A 16,019-nucleotide genomic window follows, 5' to 3' on the forward strand; every position below is an offset into this window, starting at 1 on the left:
ATTCGTTATCTGTTATTCCCTGTTAATCCTGACAATTGACATGATCAGTCCGATGTCAGACATAATTGTGCGGCTATTTATATATTATGTTTATCTTTTTAATACTGGTGAATGAAATCTTTACAGTGTGTACTGGCTGGTTATTATCGCGTATGATACGATTTTGACACGCCTACATAGCTAATGAATATGCATGACTATACCAGCAGCCATAAACTTAGGGAGTTGTAGATTTGTAGCGTAAATGTTTAGATGTAGTTTTGAGAATATAGAATAGATACAAAAATATTGTTTTTAATTATTAGTATCCGAGCAAGTAAAACACGGATCTATCATGGTGGAGGACTCAAATTGTATATATTAATATTGTGACTTTAATTTTAAATGTTTACATGAATAATATACGCAAACAATTGTCGAAAATTGAAGAAATTCCGTATTTAAACAATAATTTAACAAGTGTTCCGGTTATTTTATCTGACAGCAAAGGTCGATGTTTACAAAATCAACTTAATTTCCGAAGTTTAGTTAAATGGTGTTATAAATCAGGAGCTACTACAAAGGAACAGTTTAATTTTTTTAAGCAAAATTTAGCAGAACTTATAAATCAGTATACTAACATTACATTGTTTGTGTGGTTAAGCTGGGGTCACACATTCACGATTTCTACTGCCGACCTTGACAGGACCATTCCCGATTAAAATTTGTCAAAAGTCTAATCAAGATCCTGTGAATCGTGGATGAAAATTCAAACTTTAATCAAAATTTGTAAAACAAATAATGTAATCACGACAACAATCAGATATTGTTTAGGAAGCGTCGATATTAAACCGTTTCAAACGAATTTATGCCGATATTCTCGTTTTCAATCCGCTTCGAATCCAATTTGTATCTTTCTCCTGGTAAAATTCGACCGAGTCTGTCGAGACTGCGTCCCGATTCTACCGAGTGTAATCCGACAGAGATCAGACTTTAAACCGACGTTGACGGGATTTATCCGTTAGAAAACTGTCGGCATACTTGGGATGATCAGTTACTGTCGGAACGTAATCCTATCATGGTCCGCTCCATCGCATTGCAAACGGCTTTGTCTGGTCATTGTCGTATTGTATTCTGTAATTGTCGGGACTCTGACGTGGGTATCATTGACGAATTTCGTATAAATAATGGGACTGTTCCGGAACGGTTTCGGCAAAAACGGTTCGCAATAGGCAAGATCTGGATGCAATCTGGACTCAATCGGCAGAAAAACAGCAATGAAAAATTTCTCCAGATCATTCCCGTTCCACAGGACACCGTCCAGAATACACATGTACAGAACATTGTTATGGTTTTGATCCGATACAACAGAATCTGTCACGACATAGACACGATTGCAATCTGACTAGAGAAAATCGGCTGAGTTCCCCGAATGTTATGGGACGCACCTAACTCTCGGGGTGCTTCGCCGAACTATTCGGACCCATCCCGACCCGTAGGAATTTGTTACGAAGTTAAACGACTGCGTTCAGACAATGATAGGACATTCCAGATAATTGAGGATAGTAATCCGACTTTTTCACTTTTCGTATCGTATGGCTGTCTGATCTCAAACAGGAGTAATAATCGGCAATGTGTGAACCCCGTATTAGGGATGAACGATTTAACAAAGAAAGAACGGATGACAGTATTTCTTTGAAAAGTAGTGGAAATGGCAGTGTAAATCCTATTTGTTCGATCTACAAAGAAATTTACTTTTTTCATTTGTAATTTCGAAAAGGTCAAACTTATTTATATAGAAGTTCCGGTATATTCTATTTATTGGTGGAACGTTTTCCATAATCATTCAAATCCAGAACAATTTCATGAAGATGATCTCCGTCTACATACCCAAATAGAGCAGTTAAATATTTATATTCGTGACATCAACCGTATTTTACATGTACATTCCCCAAGTTTGTCGAATGATTTAGTGCAAACACGGAAACAAGGAAAACGAAAAAATACGTTTTCTAGTTACACTTTTACTGGATATTATGATGGTATTCATCCGTGTCCAGAGCTATCAAGATTGTGGTTATTAAAACTTTGGTATGTATTTAATATGTACTGTGTTTAGCTAAAATACCCGAGAATTCTGTCTGGAAAGGGATTTATTTGAAAGATTCAACTCAAGTTATCTGTAAGTGCGTTTCTCTTTATACTATATAATTGCATGTGTTAATTGTCGCGTTACAATATTCCAGTTCCGAATTAGGTATATATTTGGGATTCTGCACTACAAAATGCAAGAGATGAATAATTGTTTTCTGCATGTGTTATTGGAACGCTACAAATTGATCTGTAATTGACATGAGTAGTCCAGAGATTGACTTTTCTTCCGCTGAAAATAATAACACCGCTGAATCTACGTTTTTGTATCAAAATGAAGATGATTTTTATATAGTACTATTTTAACTCCAGATTTTCTTGAATTTAGCGAATTTAAAGAACATGACATTTTTCTCTCCCTACCAACACCAAAGAAAAGTTCCACGCTAAAATTGCATTCTACACATTTAGATTCATCACCTCCAAAAAGCGAAAACTCAATTGTCAAAATGGAAAAACTTGCCAACTGTTCAACATTTTCGGGTTATTCCCAGGACAACGCACATTTTTATCGGAATTTAAGTCATATGCTCTTTTGCACGATCTTCGTGAGTTTGACGGGAAAAAAAGTAGCCGCGTTTCATCTTCATTTAAAAGGTCCAGCATAAACCTGGTTCAATACTCTAAGTGAAAGATAAAAAGAATCCTGGACCTCCATCGAAGTTTTGTTTGAGGAAAAATTCACGAATTTTTAAAAATCACAGCGCTATGGCCATGATGGAGGGTCAAATTTTTAATACCCTTAAATTAGGAAAATCTCAACAGCTAGAAGATTTCCATAGTCAAATCCTTGAAAAAGGAAACCTTTTACACAAACCTGATAATGACGTTTTAGCTAAATTCATCCCAGGCCTACCAGAGAAAATGGCATTTTTCGTACGAGCTGGCCAGTCAGCAGATGTGTCCACTGCTTTAACGTCTGCTAAAATGGCCGAAACATGTGGATACCGTGAGAAAATATTTGAAAATGCAGTTTCTACCTCTCCCCCTGAACAACAAAGCGATATTTTTAATCTCAAATCTCAGATTTCAAGCCTCACTTCTGCTATAAATCAGATTTCAACATCAAAACACGACGATGTCAATAACTTTACCTCGCAACCTACAAAACATGATTCTGAAGTAAACAAATTCTCTGAATTTGCTAGTCTTACGAATGAAGTTGCTAAGCTCAGTAAAAAATGTGTCGGAGCTTTTAATTTCGAAAGTCCCACAAGCATCAACAAATAGCCAATACTAGCCGCCACAAAATAATTTTCAAAGGAGACAACAGTATCAATGCCCAAACACAAACACCAATTCAAATTGTTTTAACTGTAATTTTCCAGGACATAGGAAACGAGAATGCAATTGGAATGGATTTGGACAAACAACAAATAATAAATGCCAAATTTGTCACCAAACGGGTAACACTGCTTATCGATGTAAAACCATTAAACCAATCAGGAAAACTAACAATACCCGGCTGATACAAGGCCAAATCGTTCGGGTCCATAAATTCAAGGTCTAAACAAGTCAACTATACCGATTCCAAACCAGATAACCTATCTACTTTTGATAATTGTATATATATGAATGTTTGTTGTGATAATGTTGATATCGCAGCTTTGATAGACACTGGAAGTTCAATTAACATTATGTCCGCTCCACTATATAAATCTTTACCAAGGCATGTTAAATCCGATATCAGTAGGTTCACTGAACCCATTAAATTAGCAAATGGACAATTAATATTTGTGGAAGGAACTTCTTCTGTAATAATACAAACAAATCAAGGTTTGCATGAGGTCAAAGTGTACATTCTTAACATGACATCACATCCGTTAATTCTAGGTATGGAATACTGTATTTAAAATCTAGTAATATTACATTGAAGTTCAGTGAATTTAACACAAACAGTAAATATCATTATGTGAAATGTAATAAAAGGCTATGTATTCAGCCAAATTCTGAAATTATTGTTCGAGCAAATGTGTCGAAACATTAATCTGTTAGTTTTCAAGGTACATGTATATGTACAAACAATGTGAAAAGGACTGCTTCTTGCAAAAGCGTTAGTAACTGAGTCAATTGATGAAACTATTCCTTTGAAGATAATGAACCCTACAAATATAACAATTTCAGTCTCTAAAGGGTCAATCTTGGCGAACTTTCAGATATTGAATGCTGACTTTAGTGTTATAACTGAAGACATTAAATGTCCCCCTATAGTTCAAAATGTACAGATTTGATCCACTCATCCGATTATTTCAACGAGTAAAAACAATGAATTTAGGGATGAAACAGTGGTTTTGTCGAATTTTAGTATTCCTGAGCCATTAAATCCGGAACAAACAACGCAATTAACTGACTGTTTATATGAAAACAAAGACATTTTTCGTCACAAAAGAAAATCCTGATCTAGGGTTCTCAACTTATGTACAACATAAAATAAATCTTAAACCTGATGTTTAACCAAAACACCAACAACCGTATCGACTCCCGCCACATAAAAGAGAAGTATTGCGGCACCATTTAGATGACTTCCTTAAACAAGGAATCATAGCACCGATTAGCGAGGACGAAAATGTGCCTATCACAAGTCTAATAGTATTGGTGACTAAACGAAAAAGACAAAATGATGCTTTTCAAAATGAAAAGGATGCAGCCCTATCACAATATAGATTTTGTTGCGACTTTAGATATTTAAATTCATGTACCGAACAGTTTAAATATTTTATTCATAATCTACAAGAACTTACAGAGTCATTTTCACAATTTGTTCCAAACTATATATCGTCAAATGATTTGTCCTCCGGATTTTTTCAGTTAGGCATTGACCCTGAGTCTTCACGCTACACCGCATTTAATGCATGTTTTGGTAAATATAAATTTTTGCGTTTACCAATGGGACTTTGGTCATCACCAGCATCTTTCAAATTACTCATGGACAAAGTGTTGCATGGACTAAAATTTAAGTCATGTCTTTGTTACCTTGACGATGTTTTGATATGCTCGGAGACATCTGAGCAACATATTACTGATTTACAAGAAGTTTTTCATAGATTTCGTTCTGCAGGTCTTAAGTTAGGGCCAAAGAAGTGTTCGTTTGCTCAGTCGTCATGTATCTTTTTAGGCCATTCTATTTCAAAAGAAGGAGTAAGTCCGCAACCTGATCGAGTACAGGCAATTCAAGAATACACATCGCTTAAAAATATAAAAGAGCTACGGCGTCTTATAGGAATGCTTAACTGGTTCCGAAAATTTATTCCAAATTTCAGTGCAAAAATATCCCCATTAACTAGATTACTGAAAAAGGGTTAGTTTTTCGTTTGGAATGTTGAACAACAATCGTCATTTAATGATTTAAAATATGCGTTACTGAACTCAAAAATATTAGCATTGCCCAATTATGATTTGACATTTACACTTGTAGACACATCTTCGAGTGGAATTGGTTACATGTTATATCAAATGCATCCTAAAGTAAACGATGAAGAACAACCAAGAGTTATACGATTTGGTTCAAAATCGTTAAGTAAATGGCAACAGTCCTATGGATCGACAAAACTCGATCTTTTGGGCATGGTAGTTAGTATACTAGACTGTGCTGATTATTTACGTAGAAATAAATTTGTTGTTGAATGCGACCATCAAGCTCTGAGGCCTATTTTTCAAAAACAATTCATGGGAGCAATTTATGAACGATAGATGGCTATTTTACAACAATTCAATTTCGACCTGCAATATAAACCGGCAGAACAAATGCGAGTAGCAGATGCATTGTCCCGATGTACGAGACAAAATGATAAACCCGTGAATTACTCTAAATCAGGATAATTGTTGTTGTTGACTGATAAGGTTATTTGTAAAAAGTTACTTTTGCTATTTGAGTGTCTAATTGTATTAGGAGTGTTTAAGTTGAATCAAATGATTCAAGAGATATAAAGTGTTATAGTGGCCAAAAATTGGTGGCTGGGTAGAATCAAATGATTCAGGAGTAATAGTGGCCAAAAATCGTTGGCCGGGATCTTGTTAGAGGGGCCAAAAATTGGTGGCCGTAATTTGTTAATTGTTTGAACGTTGAACAACAGATGTAGCAGCGCAAAAGATGTTATGCTAGAAATAACCTTTGTTTTCATATATTAATATCTATTTTGAATGAATGTTGTAAGACTCTTGAAACTCCGGTCAGTGATTTATGGATAATTGTGTGAGTGTGTGACATAAACTAGTTATATTTGAAATATATTAAGAGTCACGGGTCTCTGCTAATGTCATCACTTTGAAACATATATGTTTATTTTTAAAGCTACATTTTTATGCATCGCAAGTGTTCACTTGAGCAAAGTTGACAGTTTTAATCTGTCGTGCTCTTGGAAGTATCCGTAAGATAAACAAGTAAGAGTTCAATGGTCAAGATTTTAAGACCTATGGTATCGAACATCGGTGTCTGGGTATTCACAGAGAGATATTTATGATGTTGTGGTTTTAGATTGTAAGTTTAAATGAGATTTAGTGGTTATATTAGTTGATTTGTAACTATAAAATTAATGCACACTTGTCATTTTGACAGATCAAATAAACAGAATTTCCGCTACATTAAATACACTGGGAACTAAGTTTAAACCATGATCATTTATTTTAATTGATACAAATGTTTATTTTTTCATTTTTTTTTTTTTTTTTTTTTTTGTATGACCACAAAAATTGTAATTTTTTTGGTCGTATATTGCTATCACGCTGGCGTCGTCGTCGTCCGTAGCCGTCGTCGTCGTCGTCGTCCGAAGACATTTTAGTACAAGTAAATAGAAATTTTCAATTGCACAGTTTTTATGAAATATTCTTTGTCCAGAATAGTAGTTGAATCAACTTAAATCATTGTTTTATACAATATACAATGTATATTCACGTTTACTACCAACTAATATATTAAAACAATCTTTACCATTCAGTGACTACAAGCACTTGTTTTTGCATTTTGATATTTTATGATGTATTTAAATGAGTAGTTATTGTTGCAAACTCTATTAGAAATTTGAATTGAGATCAGTTTTGGAATAAGGGAAAGGGGGATGTGAAAAAAAATGGGGGGGGGGAATTTTTCTCATTTCAGATTTCATAAAAAAAAAGAAAATTTCTTCAAACATTTTTTTGAGAGGATTAATATTCAACAGCATAGTCAATTGCTCAAAGGCAAAAAAAAATTTTAAGTTCATTAGACCGCAATCATTCTGTGTCAAAAAAACTATGCTGTGTCAACTATTTAATCACAATCCAAATTTAGAGCTGAATCCAGTTTGAATGATGTGTCCATACTTGCCCCAACCGTTCAGGGTTCAACCTCTGCGGTCGTATAAAGCTGCGCCCTGCAGAGCATCTGGTTCATATTCATTTTGACATTATAATTTTTATTACTGCATATTTTAGCGATGAAAAAGAAACCTTTTATTCTAGATCTTTTAAAACTGTCTGATTTTTTTTTCTGTGTTTTTTTTTTTAGACTAAACAAAATTTGTAGTTATTTAATTTAACACACAGAATTATTATTTAATGAGAACTTATGAATTTTTTTCCGAAGGTTTAAATGTGGGTATATTAAAGTATAATTAGTATTTGCTGAGAGATTGTTTCAATTTTTTTTTATTATTATTATTCATAATTTTTATATAAATAGGTAAGAAATTTTTAGAAATTTCTAATTTGTGGGCGGGGGATGTTATGTTTATCTTTTTAATACTGGTTAATGAAATCATTACAGTGTGTACTGGCTGGTCATTATGGCGTATGATACGATTTTGACACGCCTACATAGCTAATGAATATTCATGACTATGGATAAGATCAGCACGTGTAGCCATAAACTTAGGGAGTTGTAGATTTGTAGCGTAAATGTTTAGATGTAGTTTTGAGAATATAGAATAGATACAAAAATATTGTTTTTAATTATTAGTATCCGAGCAAGTAAAACACGGATCTATCAATATTTTGATAAATATTTTGAGCAAAAGAAAAACTTTTACCTTTTAACTGTAGATAAAAAAAGAAAGACACAGAAAATGTGAAACAATGTATTTCATTAAACTACATAGCTACGTTAAAAGATATTTTATACCAAAGTTGGAGTAAGAACTACAAAAAAAGAAGCCAAAGAACGACACATACAAGATTGTTAATCTTTACGATTGATATAAAAAGGTATAGATTCTATCATAGATGTAATACCCATCTATGATTCTATTTATCGACGACAGCACAAAGAACTTGTGAAACATTCCCTAAGAGCTTTTTCTGTTAATACTGTACATAAAAGTGTTGAAAAATCAGTCAAAACTACATAATTTGATTATGATACATGTATATACCCATAAAATTGCAGTTAAATTGTATTTTATTTTAAATTTGTACTATTTGTATGCTGCCTTTGTCTGATCAAGGAGACGAATTTCATCTCATTTAATAACAACAAATCACAGTCCTTTCGCGTAACATTAAAGGCTGTACTCCACTTTGAGTCTGGTACGTGATAAGGAAGGACAGTCTGTTTATGTTTTATACAATAGTCCTCAACGGCTTTCCGCAGGTTCTGAAAGAAACTGAGTTCTAATTGAAAGTCGATGCCTTCAAGTTTAATTTTTTCCCACAATTGAATATAGTAAAAATTATATAAATCGTAATCTAGTTTTGCATATCTCTGATAAAGATAACGGTATGTGTTGTCAACAAACGAATATTTCTTCGCTGAATTCTTTTTCACGTATAGAACATCCTTGATACTCCATCCCAATATTCTTCGCATCATAACAACTGATTCTGCAAAATATTCCATGATTATAACAAAATGGAATTCTTGATCTAACTTTGATAAATATGCATCGCTTTCTTCTTTTGAATAAGTCTTAAACAGATGTTTGGGAAAATCAAACTCTAGCGCCATTCTGTTGTTCGTTAATGAATACGTAAGTGGCAGTCCTTTTTCATACTTCCAAGGGTCAACAAGATAATTCAAAACGGGAGTTATTGCTTTTATCTTTTTAAAAATGTAAGCAGGCCTAAAGTAATTCAGTGTCGATAGAAACATTTCAAATGGCTCTCTAACAATTCCAATATAGGCAGTATTACCAGGAATATACTTTTGAAATGCCTCTCTATTATATAATACATGGTTGCATAAAACGTCAAAGGTTTTATTCATAGGTGGCGCTATAGTGTTGTTTTCATTCAAAGATGACGAAAGAGATATCACATTATCATATTGTTCTTTACGTACTTTAGAAAGAACAAACAATAGATTTCTAGAATATCCGTACCGTAAAAAAATGTTTTGTGCTGTTGAACTACCAGCTTTGTGGATTTTTAGAAACGCCACTTGTTTATATCTAATATTTCTTATACTTTGATTAACTGGAGCTTCTCCTATTTGAACATTTACACTCACATTTTGATGCTCTGTAAAATTTGCCATCATCTGCTCATATTCCATGTATTCACAGTGTTTTAATTTAAATCCGGTAAAATCAATACACGATTTTTTATGAATACCACTCCTTTCATGTAACTGAATATGTCCATTTCCAAAACCTTTGATGTTGTATGTGATTACAAGAGTTGAGAATGCTACACATAACCATGACAATATACGACGACTGAAATAAAAGACAAACAGTTATTGTTATTATCATGGCCATATTTATCAATTAACTATTTACACAACTTTTGAATTTTGGAAATACTAAGGCTTTTTTACCTCAGGAATATATTACCTTATCTGTAATTGGCAAAACTTTTAGGAATTTTGGTCCTCGATGCTCTTCAACTTCGTACTTTATTTGGCATTTTTCACTTTTTGGGATTCGAGCGTCACTCATGAGTCTTTTGTAAACGAAACGAGCTTCTGGCGTTAATAAAAAAAATCAATCCTGGTATCAATGATGAGTTTATTTATATATTGAATGGACAAACATATTAAGCATGTTTGGTGGTGGTTATTACTACCACTTGGTCAATGCCGCTATCGGTGGACTGCAAGTCCCTGAGGATATCATCATCCCACGAAGTCCGAGAACACAGTTATTTCGTGGTGCATTTCTTTTAGGCAATAAATTCAAATTAAAAACATCGCACCTGCTCTATCTCAAAATGATTTATACAGTGTAGTGTACTACTATTGGCACAAATGATATCAAAATCTAACTCAAAAATGTTAAGGGGTCTAAAATTCAGTTTGACAGATTCAGATATCAGATATACTATTGTTTTACCTTTTTTTACTAGTCCAAATCAGCACTTAACATAAAGATTAAGCACCCAATGTTTTAATATGGAATTTTATCCCATACTTTATGAATTCAGTCATGCTTGAAATGTCAAGATATGCATTGGAAAGTAAGTTATACACTCATTGTTTACTAGGAACTATATTCATCAAGGACACGTAGCCCGTGTACTTCGGTACAGACATGAAAATACGGATATCATTTAATTGAAATTTTCTGTGATAACATTTTGGAAATCATTCAAAATCATGTGTAAGAAACATGCCTCCCTCGTGTAAAGCTTTGGTTCTCTGTTTGAATTCGGCTGTACTTAAGTTTCATTTTGATTTAATTTGCTCTTCAAATTTTTAAATGGAGTTGGGTTTTTTTTATTTTCAAATATATTGGCATCACTGACAAAATTACTAAATAGTCTAAGAAGATTAATTAATGAAGCATGTATCAATAAATCTTCACCAATTAAAATGTGTAAAAAAGATTAACTTAATTAATGGATTTATGTGTTAAAATTTCAATAATAATCTATATTTCAAATTTTAAAAAAATGCTTGTGAAATATTATGTGATAATGCTGCACCTCATTTAAAAACATCACTCTTACCCATTGCCAACGCAAAGTGGTAAACCCATTATCCAAGTACGATTAATAGTGAAATGAAATAAAGATTCAAAGTTTATAAATGAAAAAGAAGAAAAGTTGAAGGATAACAATGACGAGAAGTGTGTGTCGGTGAAAAGTTGACATTATAGAAGATTAATTGGAATCAATAAACTTAATTTATGTAGAATCAATGTTGAGGATAAAATTGGCGTAAATGTCTTTATTTTTCTTGACTATTTGTAAAGATTGGGGAAGGTCATTTTGGCCACATCTTGGAATTAAAAGAAATTATTGAATGACCTCAGTTTTCAATTTTATTTTTGTCATTATGCCCCGCCTACGATAGTATACGGACATTATGTTTTCACGTCTGAGCTTCCGTCCATCCTGTGTCAGGTTAAATGTTTGGTTAAGGGTAGTTTGAGGACCAACTTGACGCTTGAAACATATGTTCATTACGAAATAAACTGCTATAAATATATGCCAAATTAAAGTATTATGGTCACAAATTTCATATCATGGTTTCTTGGCAATGCATTTTTTTATTTTTATGTATACTATTTTTTTAACTTCTCTGTAACCTTTGTACTTGCATGGTTTTATGAGAATAAACTATCTAAACAAGTTAAAGTTTAGTTAAAGGTAGTGTGTGGTCACTTAACTTGACTTAAAACTTTGTACAGGTGTTTTTTATCATGTTGTTCGTTAGTTTTAATATATTGCAAAATATTAAAATACTTAAAATCAAAATTGTTCTCTCTATGTGATCTGTAATTGTATCTCTTTTCATTGAGATTTAACAAATGAAAAATTTGAAAAAACAAAAATGGTAGAGTTAAATTGACCATTTCTATAAATATGTTTATCTTCAGAGAAAATTTATTGAGACAAATTGGTAATCAATGTGTATGACTGTTTATTTGAATAAAGAAAATACGTCATTTATTGCAACTATGTGCACTGTTTTAACAAATATCCAATATGTTTAAGTTTTTGTTTGAATCAATTTTTCAACTTAGTCATTTCAGGGGAGTTAACTCCAATAGTAAAAGTTCTTTAAAGAAATGTTGACAAAATTTTCATTGTTTACTAGTAGCAAGAAAACAAGATCAGTGACATTATATTTCTCTCTCAAAGCATATCATAAGACCTAACTTATCATATTTTATTTCAAATTGCTATAGGAATTTTTAAATTTGTATTCACACTAAAAAAAAATCCATGAATTGTCTATGCAAAATTTTGCAAATATACACGACTTGCAGCTTGATAGATATATATGAATAATTACATTTGATGTATGTTTCACTATAATACGTTAGTCTGATTGGCTAACTGTACATCACGTGTTATTCTTCATCAATTGCATTACTGTGTCCGTGCTTCATACAAAATGTACTTCGTTCAACGCTTTTACACCCCAATAAAGTTACAAAAAGAAGCATTTAATTCTTAAATTGCAAAAAGCATTGTGAAAAATACACTTTGGCAAAGAATCAGAAAATCCTGCAGCAATTTGATGGCATAAAACGTTGGTGAGCATTCAATTTGTTTTAGTCAGTGTGGGTAGTCCACAGCTTCGGTCATCAGGAAATATAGGACTTTCAACTAGTTTACTGAAAATGAGAAATCGGTCGCTGATCAAAATTTAATTTACATTTATTGAAACAACAATCTTCATAGAAGTTTTTTGAGTAAATGAAATCCAATTATAACTGCTCTTTGAACGAATACAGTGTCTCTCCTATTTTTAAACTGATTTTGCATGAAATATTTGCCGCTGAACGCAATATACAATCGCATTTGTGTTTGTTTTAATAGCATAAGTCTTTTTCTTTTTTTATCTAATTGCTATTAAATCATTCTGTGTGCGAACGCTTCTGGTTTGTTTAACAAAATGATATTTCTATAAAATCTTATATTCTTGAAAAGCGCAAAAAAAATCTTTACCGGAAGCGAGACGTACCACGGTGTGTGTTATTTGTCTGCAGAATAACATAAAAAATCACAACTAGATCTGATGATCACCATTCTTTTCTGTATTACTTGCAATCAAAACAATTAATTAATGTTCCTTCTGCAGTAAACATTTCTCCTATTTTCATTTAAGGATGACAGTCTGAAGGTGGCTTATAAAATAAAGCGGAATAATCGTCAAAAAGTGCAAAAGAATAAAGAATAAGATAAGAGATTGATAAGGTACTAAAACTAAAGAATAGATACAAATATCATGCCTCCCTTACCCCACCACCCATTAACTTATCTATCCTTAATGAATAATTTGATGTTACTAGATTTGGATGCAGCATCGTAGAACCCTATCATTACTTTGTTTACTTAAAACTGGCAACTGATTAAAAATGAAAATTATCAGTCGGCTTATGAAATACAAACAAAAAAATAATGAAAAAAGCTTTATATTTTTTTATATAAACTATAAAAAGATGTTGATATTTTAAAGTGTTTTACATGAGAAAAGGTTCGCTAACTTAATTTTACTCACGAAATAATTCTGTGTTTACGACGTGCCATTTGACATGAAAAGGAAAGGTTAAAGAATTGACAACGAGGTTTGTTTACATATCCACAAGTTTGAAGAAAAAGAATTAAATTCAGATGAAGACGTATATTTCAAAAGGACAGAAGTGGTTCTATAATTTCATAAGTAATTATTTAAATATTTTACGAACATTTAGGCTTAAGTTATGCAACTATAAGGTAGCTCCAAGAATAACAAAGTTTGCAAATATACATTCAAGATCAAAGTTAATATAATCAAAGTCTATTTGTTTATTCTTGATTTTAAAACAGTTATTTTTAAATTGATAAGTATTGACACTATGAGTTTTAAAATACACACCTTTAAAAAGGTACCTCGATATAAACTTAAAAACAGAATGAAAGAATTACTCCATTAAATAATGGCCAAGGTAGATACAAAAAAACTTGTGTCCAAGGGAGGGATAAATTGTCAACACATACTTTGTCAACAAAAACTCAATCTGATTCAAAAAGTTCTCTAAAATTTTCATCATCAAGTTGCTTGATCGTTCGATTGACAAAACGTTTGTTCCTTTTGGAAGTTTTTTTTTTTTTTTGCTTCTTCAACAGATTGGTGTTACGGGACCTAACTGTGCTACTCTTCATTTTGAATTATATATTTATTCACATGAGCCAACCTCCGTTTATACAGGAGATATAATATTCATATCCAGATGCATCTAGAAGGTTGTAATAAAGAAACGGGCATAGAACTTAGGAAGCTAAATCCTATCTTTTGTTTAAAAAGATCTTTTAATCGAATCCTCATTGTATATATATTTATAAGATTTTAATCCGATTTTACTATATATCTGTGGTATCCTTGATTTCACGTTCGATTGGATAAATGCGTTCATCAAAGTCACCAAAATTTGACTAATTTAGTAAGACAACTTCATCTATATAGCGCAAAGCGAAGTTAAATGATAACGGTAGCTTATATAACGAGCAGCTTCTTATAAGGGCTTCTAACAGGATAATTTAACTCGTTCATTTGATAGTTTATGGGCACCATGCATCATGCATTAAATTGGCCGAATGTTTCATATATGATATAGATAGCTAGGATCAGATAGATATTTGTATTTCAAAAAAAAAAAAAAAAAGTACAACTTGTTACGTGTGCACGAAATGCCAATATATTGCAAAGTTAAACATGTATCATATTTATACCAATCAGCCTTTAAAGGCTTATGATGCATTGTCTTTTAAGTAAGAAACATTATATAAATAAATTTCAAAATCATATTAATCATTATTATCATATCTTAGTCTTAAATCTTCTGAGATAGTTTTCATATATATCAGCTGTGTTTGAGAATGTGAAAATAAAGATGAAAGCATTTGAATAAATGTTGGTTTGATAATGCCAGGGTTGTACATTGAAACATGAGGATATGAATCGCCTCTTTTTGTTCGAATCAACATGTGATATTTATGTCACAGATGAACACGGATATATTCCACTTTGCGAAGCTAGATCCCGACCTTCTGTGCTCGATTGTGAAATTCCCAAATGTGGTTTTTCACTGATGTGTACTTACCATGTGCAAAAAGACAGAGTTTCACTAGTAGAAATAAGATTTAATTTACGTGCTTGAACATGTTCCCACCTGTTCCCTTTCCCCAGTATTTCTAGCTTACAGTTTATAGCTGTCTATGTATATATATAATATGTGATTGTATTTTGTATGTATTAACCTCTTGTTTCACATGTTAATGTGACGAGGTGTTTTCAAATAAAGCATATTGTATTGTATTGTATAGTTTAATTATAAACTTTTCTTTTTCTTGTTTTTTTTTTTTTTGTCAATGTTGTTTTCAATGTTGTTTTCAAATAATAATGGTTTTTTTTACTTGGGATTAATTATTGTCTTCATAGTACTGATTTTATATTTTCCTCTTGGAAACCGAAGACATAATTAGAGTAGAGGTCTACAAACTTTCAATATCCTGCCTTTTGGATTGCGATTAAATAAAAAGCGGTCTCCGGTAGATTTTCACTATATATTTTGAATATCAAACTGGCACTTTGTGTCCTCCTTAAACATATAAGACATAAAGTCTAGCCAAATTCCTCCAAGTCACGTTTGTATCTACATATGAACTAAGTGTCTGCATAATATTAGAAAGATTGAGAGATCAGAGGGTCTCAACATGGCCCTATGCCCTTTGTCCTGACATTTTGACATTTTTTACCTGAAAAGTGACAATCTAAGCCCTCCGTAAATATCGAAGATGATTTTATTCTTGGAAATCCTCAGTTTGATACAACCTTACACCCTTTATTTATACAGAGTCTATGATTTCGTCGAATTTTCTGGACATTGAAATACCGGGGGTGGGGGTGGGGGTTGTCTCATCATCATTTCAGCGGTCTCCGGTAGGTTTTCACTAGTTCTTTTTTGGGGGGGGAGGGGCTCTTTCCATAAATATTTATATTTATATTTCAAGAGTGATCCGCTTTATTTTTTTGTATTATATATCATATA

The 16,019-nt window shown here is 32.4% G+C and overlaps 1 long non-coding RNA gene across 1 annotated transcript; it reads right to left on the reverse strand.

Moving 5' to 3' along the window:
• Positions 1 to 8,166: 8,166 nt before the first annotated feature.
• Positions 8,167 to 13,548, reverse strand: LOC143062173 (uncharacterized). Its single transcript, XR_012974588.1, has 2 exons — positions 13,490 to 13,548; positions 8,167 to 9,755 (listed from the first exon to the last, which is right to left on the reverse strand). It is a non-coding gene; the product is annotated as an uncharacterized LOC143062173 (long non-coding RNA).
• Positions 13,549 to 16,019: the final 2,471 nt, after the last annotated feature.

Source organism: Mytilus galloprovincialis, chromosome 2 (assembly GCF_965363235.1).
Source record: "Mytilus galloprovincialis chromosome 2, xbMytGall1.hap1.1, whole genome shotgun sequence".
NCBI classification, from domain to species: Eukaryota; Metazoa; Mollusca; class Bivalvia; order Mytilida; family Mytilidae; genus Mytilus; species Mytilus galloprovincialis.